We start from the raw sequence: 10,119 nt of genomic DNA, 5'->3' as shown, positions 1-10,119 counted from the left end.
GGATCAAATTGTCTACTCTGTTAGCTCTAGGTGGCCAGGTAAACCCTATTCCCAACCTTGTCCTATCCCTTTCAATGCTCAAAAATTCTCGTGCATGCCAAACCAAAATGTCCCTAAAGGTCACTAAATGCCATAGAGTTACAATCTTTGACGAGATATATCTCAAAGCTCATGTGAGGTATGGATGCAATTATATTTCCTATAGGATTGTGTTGTAGAGACCTATAATAACCTCTCTCACTTTTTGGAGATCACACTCCATTTTCATTTTATGATGCCATCTTGGGTGATGTTGAAAACTGTAGTGTTGGCTAGTACAAAGTTGCCAACTGTCAAATCTCTCTCACCTTTCATCGTGGGATAAAACTATCTACTTCATTAGCTCTGAGTGGTCAAGTAAATCTTATCTCCAACTTCATCCTATCCCCTTTAGTGTCAAACAATCTTGTAAATGCCAAACTGAAATGTCCCTAAGGGTCACTAAATGCCATAGGGCTAAGATCTTTGATGGGACATATCTCAGAGCTCATGTGAGGTATGGATGTGATTTTAGTCCTATAGGACCATGTTGAAGAGATCTACAATAACCTCTCTCACTTTTTGGAGATTACACTCTCTTTTCATTTTATAATGCCATCTCAGGTGATGCTAAAACTTGTAGTGTTGGCTAGTACAAAGTTGCCAACTGCCAAATCTCTCTCACCTTTCATCCTAGGATTGAACTGTCTATTCCATTAGCTCTGGGTGGCTGGGTAAACCCTATCCCCAACCTCATCCTATCCCCTTCATTTTTCAAATGTTCTCAGGCATGCCAAACTGTAATGTCCAAGGGTCACTAAATGCCATAGGGTTGTGATCTTTGATAGGGCATATCTCGAAACTCATGTGAGGTATGGATGCAATTCCAATTTCTATAGGAACCTATTATGGAGACCTACATTAATATCTCTCTCTCTCTCTCTCTCTCTCTCTCTCTCTCTCTCTCTCTCTCTCTCTCTCTCTCTCTTTGGAGATCAAACTCTATTTTCATTTTATGATGCCATCTCGAGTGATGCTAAAACTTGTAGTGTTGGCCAGTACAAAGTTGTTAACTACCAAATCTCTTTCACCTTTCATCTTGGGATCAAATTGTCCATCCATTAGCTTCTGTTAGCTAGGTAAACCCTATCCCCAACCTCGTCCTGTCCCCTTCAGTGCTCAAAAATTCCTATATATTCAGCAATTCTGATCCCCATGATTATGTTTTAGAACTATGCTTACTATTTGATCTACTCAAGTGTAATGGTTTAGAAAGGCTAGTGCATAGGTTTGAAAATTTCCTACATGGGGAAAACTTACTTTTCAAAGATCATAAAATTGTAGATGAGGAAATTAAAAGGTAAGATACTTGCAACATGCCATCAGAGGTAGGAGCACCCCATACATCCAAGAGAATACTTTCTACCATTGAAAAGTTAATATTGAATCTCTAAGAATGGATGGTATTTTTTGTTTAGAGGAATAGTTTCCCAATCTAATATATGTTAGAGATGTACTTATTGCTTCTAGTTTCATTGGGGATTCTAATACAAATTTTGCTAGATGGCATTACCCCAACAATCCATTTGATCCTGATTTGTCAAATTGGTCAAATGTGTGTGATTAAGGGAAAATTCAGGTTTCTAAGTCACATTTGAAGTAAATATACTAAATGCAACCATTGTTGGTTGATAAAATGGTTGGAAGAGTAAAATGTAAAGAGTTTCTCAAAAGTTATCAAGTGACTTAGTAACTTTTGTTAACAACTTTTCACCAATGGCTAATTTTAGCAAAAAAGTTGGTTGAGAGTAGTTGGGAAGCCTAGAATGTATTTAAACACTCATATACATGCCCAAAAAGATGGTGTGGAAGGATCTGGGTTGAAAGACAAAAAATTTTATAATGCAAGATTTTCTCTACAAATTGGTGGTTGCAAATCTTCTTTCTGATTGAAATCATATTAGATATAATAGAATATTGTTCTAACATTTATTTGGTATGGTTTAAAGTTCAATTAAACCATTATGTTGAATTCACCTTGACTATTCATGTAGACTATTATATCTAATAGTTTCTTCATAGTTCAAGGGTTATCATATGGATATGATGCATTTCACTTTATGTGACAATTATTCCTTGTGGAATGGGTCTAGAATAGTGTATTATAGAATGTTATAACACTAGGATTGTATTGGTGCCATGTATTGGTCTGAGTGAGATCATTGAATGAGATGGTAATTTTATGAATGATTATGTTTGTGCATATGAAATACACTATGTTTGACCCATTGGTAGTATCTTGAAGTTCTTGAATTCATGATATTTAGAAAGCCCTAGTTTTGCAATCTTAAAAGGGAGGGTTTTGTGGTTAGGTGTGAAGATTGGCATGACACCATTCGATACCTAGGGAATATGAGGTTTGGCATTGTAACAAGAATTTTTGTGGGTGTAGAGATTTGGAGACAAGTATTTGGAGGGTGTACTTTGTAAAAATGGCTTTATTGGGCTAGTTGTAAAGGCTATAGGGAATTGGTTTTGGGCGATGGTTCAAAGTACCTATATCTAAGTTCTAGATATATTTATATCTCTAAAAATGGTATTTGAAATTTTAGTTTTTTTGCCAAGTTTTTTGTAAGGTTTGTGAGTGGCTGAAATACCTATTTATGAGGGCTAGTAGGGATTAGGGCCTAATAAGAGCATTTTGGGTCTTGTAATTATAACCCTGTGAAAGATAAGTGTAGAACTTTGAATCAAGTTGGTTTGAATGTATTAAGGTCCCTTGAAGTGTTGGGAAGGTCATTAAAGTTGGTAACCCTACGTGAGGGAGGGTATTGGGTGGAACCTGTTGAAGGTGGAAGGTAGGTGTAAATTGGGAGATTGAAGATCTAATTTTAGAAGGATTGTTCATTTTTCATCATGAATTATTCAAGACCAATAACCTCTGCATCAACTTGAAAATGATCTATATATCTTGTATGTTGGGTTGCATGAGGTTTTGGTTTCTCTTTGGTGATAGGAAGAGAAACAATTGGGAATTTTGATAGAGGTGTTAATTCCTTCTATCTTTATTACCAAGTAATGCTTAAAGAGCCATGATAGTAACAGTAAAGCATTATGTTTTGCAATATTTATTTATTTTACTTAGGAGGCTGATGCTCTATTTTGCATTCAATTGATTTCAATGTTTGGTGATGTTACTACTAAGAAAGACATATTCTATTTGAAATTGGTCCATCTACAACCACACTAGAAATGGTGCTATTCTTAGTTTAGTCATATTTATTATTTCACCTACCAGGCTAATCTATATATCTTGTATATTGGAATGCATGAGCTTTTGGTTTTTCTTTGGTGATAAAAAGACTAACAGTTGGTAATTTGACAATGGTGTTAACCCATTTAATAGTTCACCATGCTGAATGTTTAAAGGCTATCTCCTTTCTCTTGTCTTTAAATCATATACTTTTAGTTTGTACTTTGCTTTTTGTTTCATGTTCTTACTTTAACTTTGTTTCAGTTTACTTTCTTTACCTTATTGTACCTTCCCATAGGACCATCTCTAGCCTATCCATACAAGATAAACATGTGTCAAATTGGCACCCTAAATCTACATTGCAATCCTTTGATTCGTGCAGGTGTCTTGGGTGAAATAGAGGGTAGGAGCATAGTTATAATATCACTTTTTACATTAGCTTAATACTATAAAGGGTAGGATTGGTGCAATGTTGATTTGTAGGTAATACCATTATAGATCTTGCATTGTTACTATGCTCATTAGGGCCTGTATTATATTATCAGTTATTTTATCTAATGCTCAGTATATTTTGAATTTGATTGCTTCAATTTGGAATAAACTGGTAGCATATATTATTTTTGTTAAGGGAAGTGTTAGGTATGTTCTAGTAATGGATTTCTTTCTAGGGCATTTGATCCTTTTGTGACTACCTTGGAAACAAGTCAAGCTATCAAGCAACAACTCTTAAACTTTGTGAGATTGATCTTGGCTGATAAAGTTTATTGCCAATAAATATTGTATCAAAAATTCAAACTAATTAGGTATTGAATTAAACTTGATTAAAAAATGATAGAGAAGGAAAACTTTAAACATGAGCAAGATCATAAATCATATGATGATGACATATAGGAAATGATTAACTTATGCTTAAATAGTGATAATGTTTATTGTTAATAAATATTCTATCAAAGTTTTGAATAGATTAGGTATTGAATTTAATGTCATACATGAACAAACATATAATATAAAATGATAACCAATAATGTCATGTACATTAACAAACACATAATATAATATGATAACCAATAATGTCGTATATGAAAAAACATATCATATATTAACCAATAATATCATAAGTCGAATAATGTCATACATCAAATAAATGTCATAAGTCAAATGTGTATTGAATATGTCCACTAATGCATATATATATACACACACACACACACACATGTCTATCAACTATATCTTTTCCTTCCCATGAGGGGAAGGAAACAAATCTCTTGAGGTATATTGTCATCGTGTGGAAGGAGATGGTGGAGATGATGGGGTCCTCCTAACATGCTTGCTTATCCTCTTGTTGAGGCTCTTCTCTAACTCGAGCTGATACAAACAAAGTAGATATGAATCAATATTTATTATATGTTGAAATTAGATATATGTACACGCAAAATTAATTATTTTCTTACTACCATCAAATAGTCACTTTGTAAGTCCACCTCGAAGGCTCATAGATGATCGGGCATAATGAGACCCTACAATAATTCAATAAATATAATCAATTATAAATAAAATTAGAAATTTTGATACTAACTATTATATACAACTAAAATCAAGAAAATTCTTTCATATCTCAATCAATGGCTGTGAGCTAGCCATAGTTGCAGCCACTCCATGATCAATGGATTGTCAGAGATGAGGAGGAGTGTTTGATGTCATGAGTTACATTCCATACAATACAAAACACACATTACATGTAACATGAAACATGAAAAAAATATAATCAAATGAATTAAATTAACATGAAACAAATGTACCTGTATGTAGCTCATATGATGTCTATGCTCCGAGTCCATAGTAAAGGTTGACAGTCCTATAGAGAATTGATGCACATGCATAATTTTTTTTGTTAATACTTAATATGATTAATTAATAAATATATGTATTAATTTAAATCATTAAATCGATACATACCTCTGGATTTGTGGATAGGACAAAAAAGGGGACGGAGGATCGCTGCTAAGCCCACCAACACTCTGACCCTAAATTTTGAAAAATGTCAATAGATGATAATTAATTAATCATTCACTATACATATGAAATGTCATCAAATTAGTAAATTATAATTGTAATTTACATGTGTGTCAATGGAAAATGTGTCATTCAAGAACTGATCAATGATAAGCCCATCATCTTCACCATCTCTAGCATGAGTGCCAAATGTGCATAAGGATCCACATGAAGTGCACATGTGACCATGATGTGCAAAAGGCTCTCCCTCAACTAGTGGGCTTGTGTAAGGGATGGGGTCTGCGTCAAAGCATTAATGGTCCCTAGAGCCCTAGCCCCTTCATAATTGAAGGAATAGTCACATGCTCATGTTGTGTCTTAACCACAAGTTCCCTAACTATATTAGGGTCATGACATGCTCCTAGCCTCTCAAATGATGACCCCCCACCTCTACGCTGGGAGTCTAATATATCAAAATAATTAGGGATCTCCCTAAGGACAAACTCAGAACACAATTTCTTCAAAAAATACGTGGGGACCTTGTGATTGTTGCAATGAGGGGCATCAAAAAGCCTCAATTATCTATCCCAAAAATTATTTCTAATAGCATCATGTATGTACCAATGGATGGGGAACCATTTAGTACCCTCTTTAACATTATTTTGCTCACCAAGTTTTCTAAATAATGCACATATTGTACCTTTTGGTATTTTAAAATTTTTTTTATCATCTTCATATGACAATTTATTTACATAAAATCTTTTTTGTTCATCCCTCTTGACTCGCCAAATATCTAACTAACCACTAACTGAGGCTATCTAGGTCTTAATGGATTCGAGGGATGATGCCAATTGAGCTCTCATTGGATTGGTTTGTTCATATTCTTTCAATTGACCACTAAGTCCTTCTAATTCAGTTTTGTCTCTTTCTATTTCATTTATTATATTTTCTTGTGTGCCAGGCGGAGGTCTTGCAATTGGTTCAGGTTGTGAAATTTTTTGTTCTTCTTGGAGAGGATTTTGGTTTTGAGGTTCTTGAGGGTTTTGAGGCTGTTGTGGACATGCTAGTTGATTATTGACATTTCCTAATAAAAAATCAATTAAAATCTAAATAAATAAATAAATCTAAATAAAAATTAAAAAAATCCTACAAAAGAATATAAAAAACTTACAAAAAAATATGAAAATGTATTAAACAATGGAAAATGAAGTTTAGATCACATACAACATGGGCATGGGCCTTCTTGTAATCTCAAATTTCACCAACAAGGAGGCATATCAGCAAGGTGGGTGGTGAAAAGTTTTTTTTTTTGCAACTAGTGTATGCACTACTATTGGAAGAAGCTAAAAATCTGAGATAAAATAAATGGGCTACGGGTATGCAACCCATTTATAAAATTTTACTTTTTTGAATAGCACGTACATGCTATTCAAAAATAGAAAAAAAAAAGTTGTCCCCCTTTTCACACCATGACTAGGTGCATATACCCACATTCAAAATAATATAATTATTTATAAATTATATTAACATTATTTTAATTATATTTTCAATCTATAATCTAATTATAAATAATATTAATATTTTAAATTTAAAGAATATTTTAATTACAAATTGTTTGTCTCCAATATGAACACAATTTTAAAACTTTTAGTGTGGAGCTTCGAACTACTGTAAACCAAGGTTCAAAGCAATTTGAAGTGGTTCAAAATGCATAATGGTTGACTTAGAAAAGTTTACAATGTAATTTTGAAATGCAGATTCAGTTTCCAAAATTTGGAGTCCAAAGTTCAAAATTCAAATTCACTTGTTTGAAAGTTCAGAATTAGAGGATCAAGCCCCATAGATTTTTGTTCGAAGTTCAGAGTCATAGATGATTAATTAGAAGTCTGGGTTCACAATTCAAATTGCATAACTAAAATTGAGTTCAAGAGTCAAGGTTGAATATCAAATTTTCAAAATTAAAGTTTTAAAATCAATTCAAAGATGCACCATGTGAAGTGAGAATGCACTACTCCATATTTGAAGCTAAAACTATAATGGACCATAGAAGGTGTGAAGTCAAAATATCCCCTTTGAAAGCTTAGTAACATCTTGAACACACCCATAATGCCTATAGTAATGATGCTTAAGCATATGTGACAAACATTAAGAGTCAAGGTTACTCTTACTCTGCCTCAACAGATTAAAGACTTGCATATTCAATTTATCCTATCACGTTTTTATGACCCATAATCTTGCATCCATGCACATGAAGTAAAATTTCATGTTTTATCTTGAAAATGCATATGATTTTTTTGTTTAGGCATAGTGATTCATCACCCTTAGCCTAAACATCCCTTTCATTGAATGTGAAAAGCAAATATTTCAATCAACCTCACAATGGAAGGAAATAGATATGGTGAAAAGGAAACCATGAACTGAAGTTGTAAGTGCATGAGATCAGCTCCCTTGGGAGAATACATGGCATGAAGGTTGTTAGCACTCACTCAACATAGTATTGGGTAGAGGAAAATAAGTACACATGCAAGAATACAACCTACAAGCATGGATTCTCTGATGACAGAAAAATAGTCATATTTTGAGGGTCATATCTAACAATCCAACCTTTGGATTGGGGTGAATTTGGGATATGTATGGCCAAAGTTGGTTCTCTAAATCTTATATAAAGAGTTTTGTAAGATTAATTATGGATCAAAAGTTACCATTTTTTGAGCACAACACTATCGGATAAAAAATGATAGTAATAGAATGTAGGTCACAAAAAATTGGTCTCGATGCTGTAGGTATAAATATCAATCTAACAATTGGATCAATCCAATTTTAAGATATATTTCAAGAAAAATACTTATTTAAACTTTTTATAAATTGTTTGAATATAGTCCTAATGGATAGAAATTTACACATATTTTAATGCAGTACTATCGAAATCATCCATGGCACCCAAAAAATGATGCCAGAAAAATAAGTCCTATTTCGAAGGCCATAACTCCCAACTTTGTTGTTGGATCATTCCAAAATTGAAAAATGATGCACATAACCAAGATATCTAAATTATCAATAGATATATCTTCAAACTTAGTCTTTTTATGAGATATGGATAAATGTGTGCAGGTCTATCAAAATTACCTAGGATAGCCACAAAATACATCACAGTCAAATAGTATATCTCACAATCCAACCATTGGATTGATCTAAATTTTATTTTTGTGTTGTAAATACAAGTTTTACAAATCCTCTCCAAATGAAATTATGATATTCATTCTAGATAAAAAGTTATGCTTAGATGAGTGTAGCGCTATCAAAATTGCATATGACTATCATGAAATAATGACAACACTTACAACAAGCAAGTGACACTTGTTTAAATGTGCCCTCACACTTAATTCCATGGGAATACTTTCTCATTACATTTATGAATATAACATTTATAAATATGGAATTCATAATATAATGTAAAGTGGGTATCGAGTCATGGAATGAAGGAGTTTTTTTAAAGACTCAAAAAGATATAGATGGCTCAATCAGTCATTCCAAGAATCGGTAACTATAACTAGCTTGCGGATTATTTATTGCAAAAAATGAGATGTAGCAGGGGTTCCACTTTTTCTTTTCCTAAGGGAAGACTTTGGTCTACAGAAAGAGGGGAGGGTTTTTCCATAATTTTCAAGTTCTTGTGAGAGAGAAAGTAGATTGTGGTGTTGTAGAAGAGCAAAGTTTTATTTGTCTAAACTATATGTGTTAGATGAAGAGGGGAAATTTTGATTTTGAATGTAATGTAGGGAAGGAATTTATGTTTTCCTTTAGATTGTGATTTTCTAATGCAATGTGTAGTAAGATATTTGTTATTTTTTTACGCTTTAGAGAAGAGAGATTTGGAAGATAACTATATATCAAAACTTGAGATTTGGACAGATTTCTTCCCACTAATCATGATCTTTGCATAGCTTTCAATTTTCTCTTAAGTGCATTTGAATGTCACTATTTTCGAATTATGTTATCATTTCAAGACATCTTCAAAAATTTTAATTCTTCATTTTCTCAGGGGGGACAAAATATTTATCCTTTGTTTTCATTCATTTTGTAATGCAACATTCAGGCGAATGAACTTTGTGTCACTTGTTGTTCATTTTCTTTTAGTTAGTTTTCTACATCTATTTCATCTTTACATATAGATGTTTGTAAACCTTTCTTTATTTTAGGTTAAAAGCATTATTAGTTGTAGTATAGTTGATTCATTGTAAATCATATATGGGGAGTTGTACCAAGCTAAATTTAGAGGGCTTTTACACTCTTTCAATACTGAAGTGACCCAACTTTTAGTGCTGATTTAGTATTCTTATTTGAGCATTTAGAGTTAATTCATATGTATTTTCTTGGAAGATAATCTATTCACTAAAAAAATTTTGGCGACTCTACTTAGGAACCTTGAAAACAAAGATCAATGTTAATATTTGTTTCCTCAGTTTTATGATTATCTTCGTGTGCAGGAGATTGATGACTCTATGTTACGAACTTCTTGAATCTTTGATTTTGGAGTTTCATTGTGTTTTATGGCCATTGTTGCAGCTCAGCCATGGGGGACTCAGATAAGACCATTTTCCTTGGCCTAGTATTTAGCCTTACCTAAAACATCATGGGAATACCTTCCCAAGTTTCTTGGAGATAAAACACAAGATCCAAATGACCACATCAAAGCAGTTACAACCACCTATGGGATTCTTGGTGTGTAAGAAGATGATGTCTTTGTCAAATTGTTTGCTAGGAGCCTCATTGAAAATGCCACTAATTGGTTTCAAAACTTGCAAGATGGTTTTATCAATTGTTGGGATGACTTAAAGGTGAAGTTTATGGAAAGA

The sequence above is a fragment of the Cupressus sempervirens genome, chromosome 7, assembly GCF_028749045.1.
Source record: "Cupressus sempervirens isolate cs-2001-9-10 chromosome 7, ASM2874904v1, whole genome shotgun sequence".
In the NCBI taxonomy this organism is placed as follows: domain Eukaryota; kingdom Viridiplantae; phylum Streptophyta; class Pinopsida; order Cupressales; family Cupressaceae; genus Cupressus; species Cupressus sempervirens.
Note: the sequence above shows the minus strand (reverse complement) of the source record.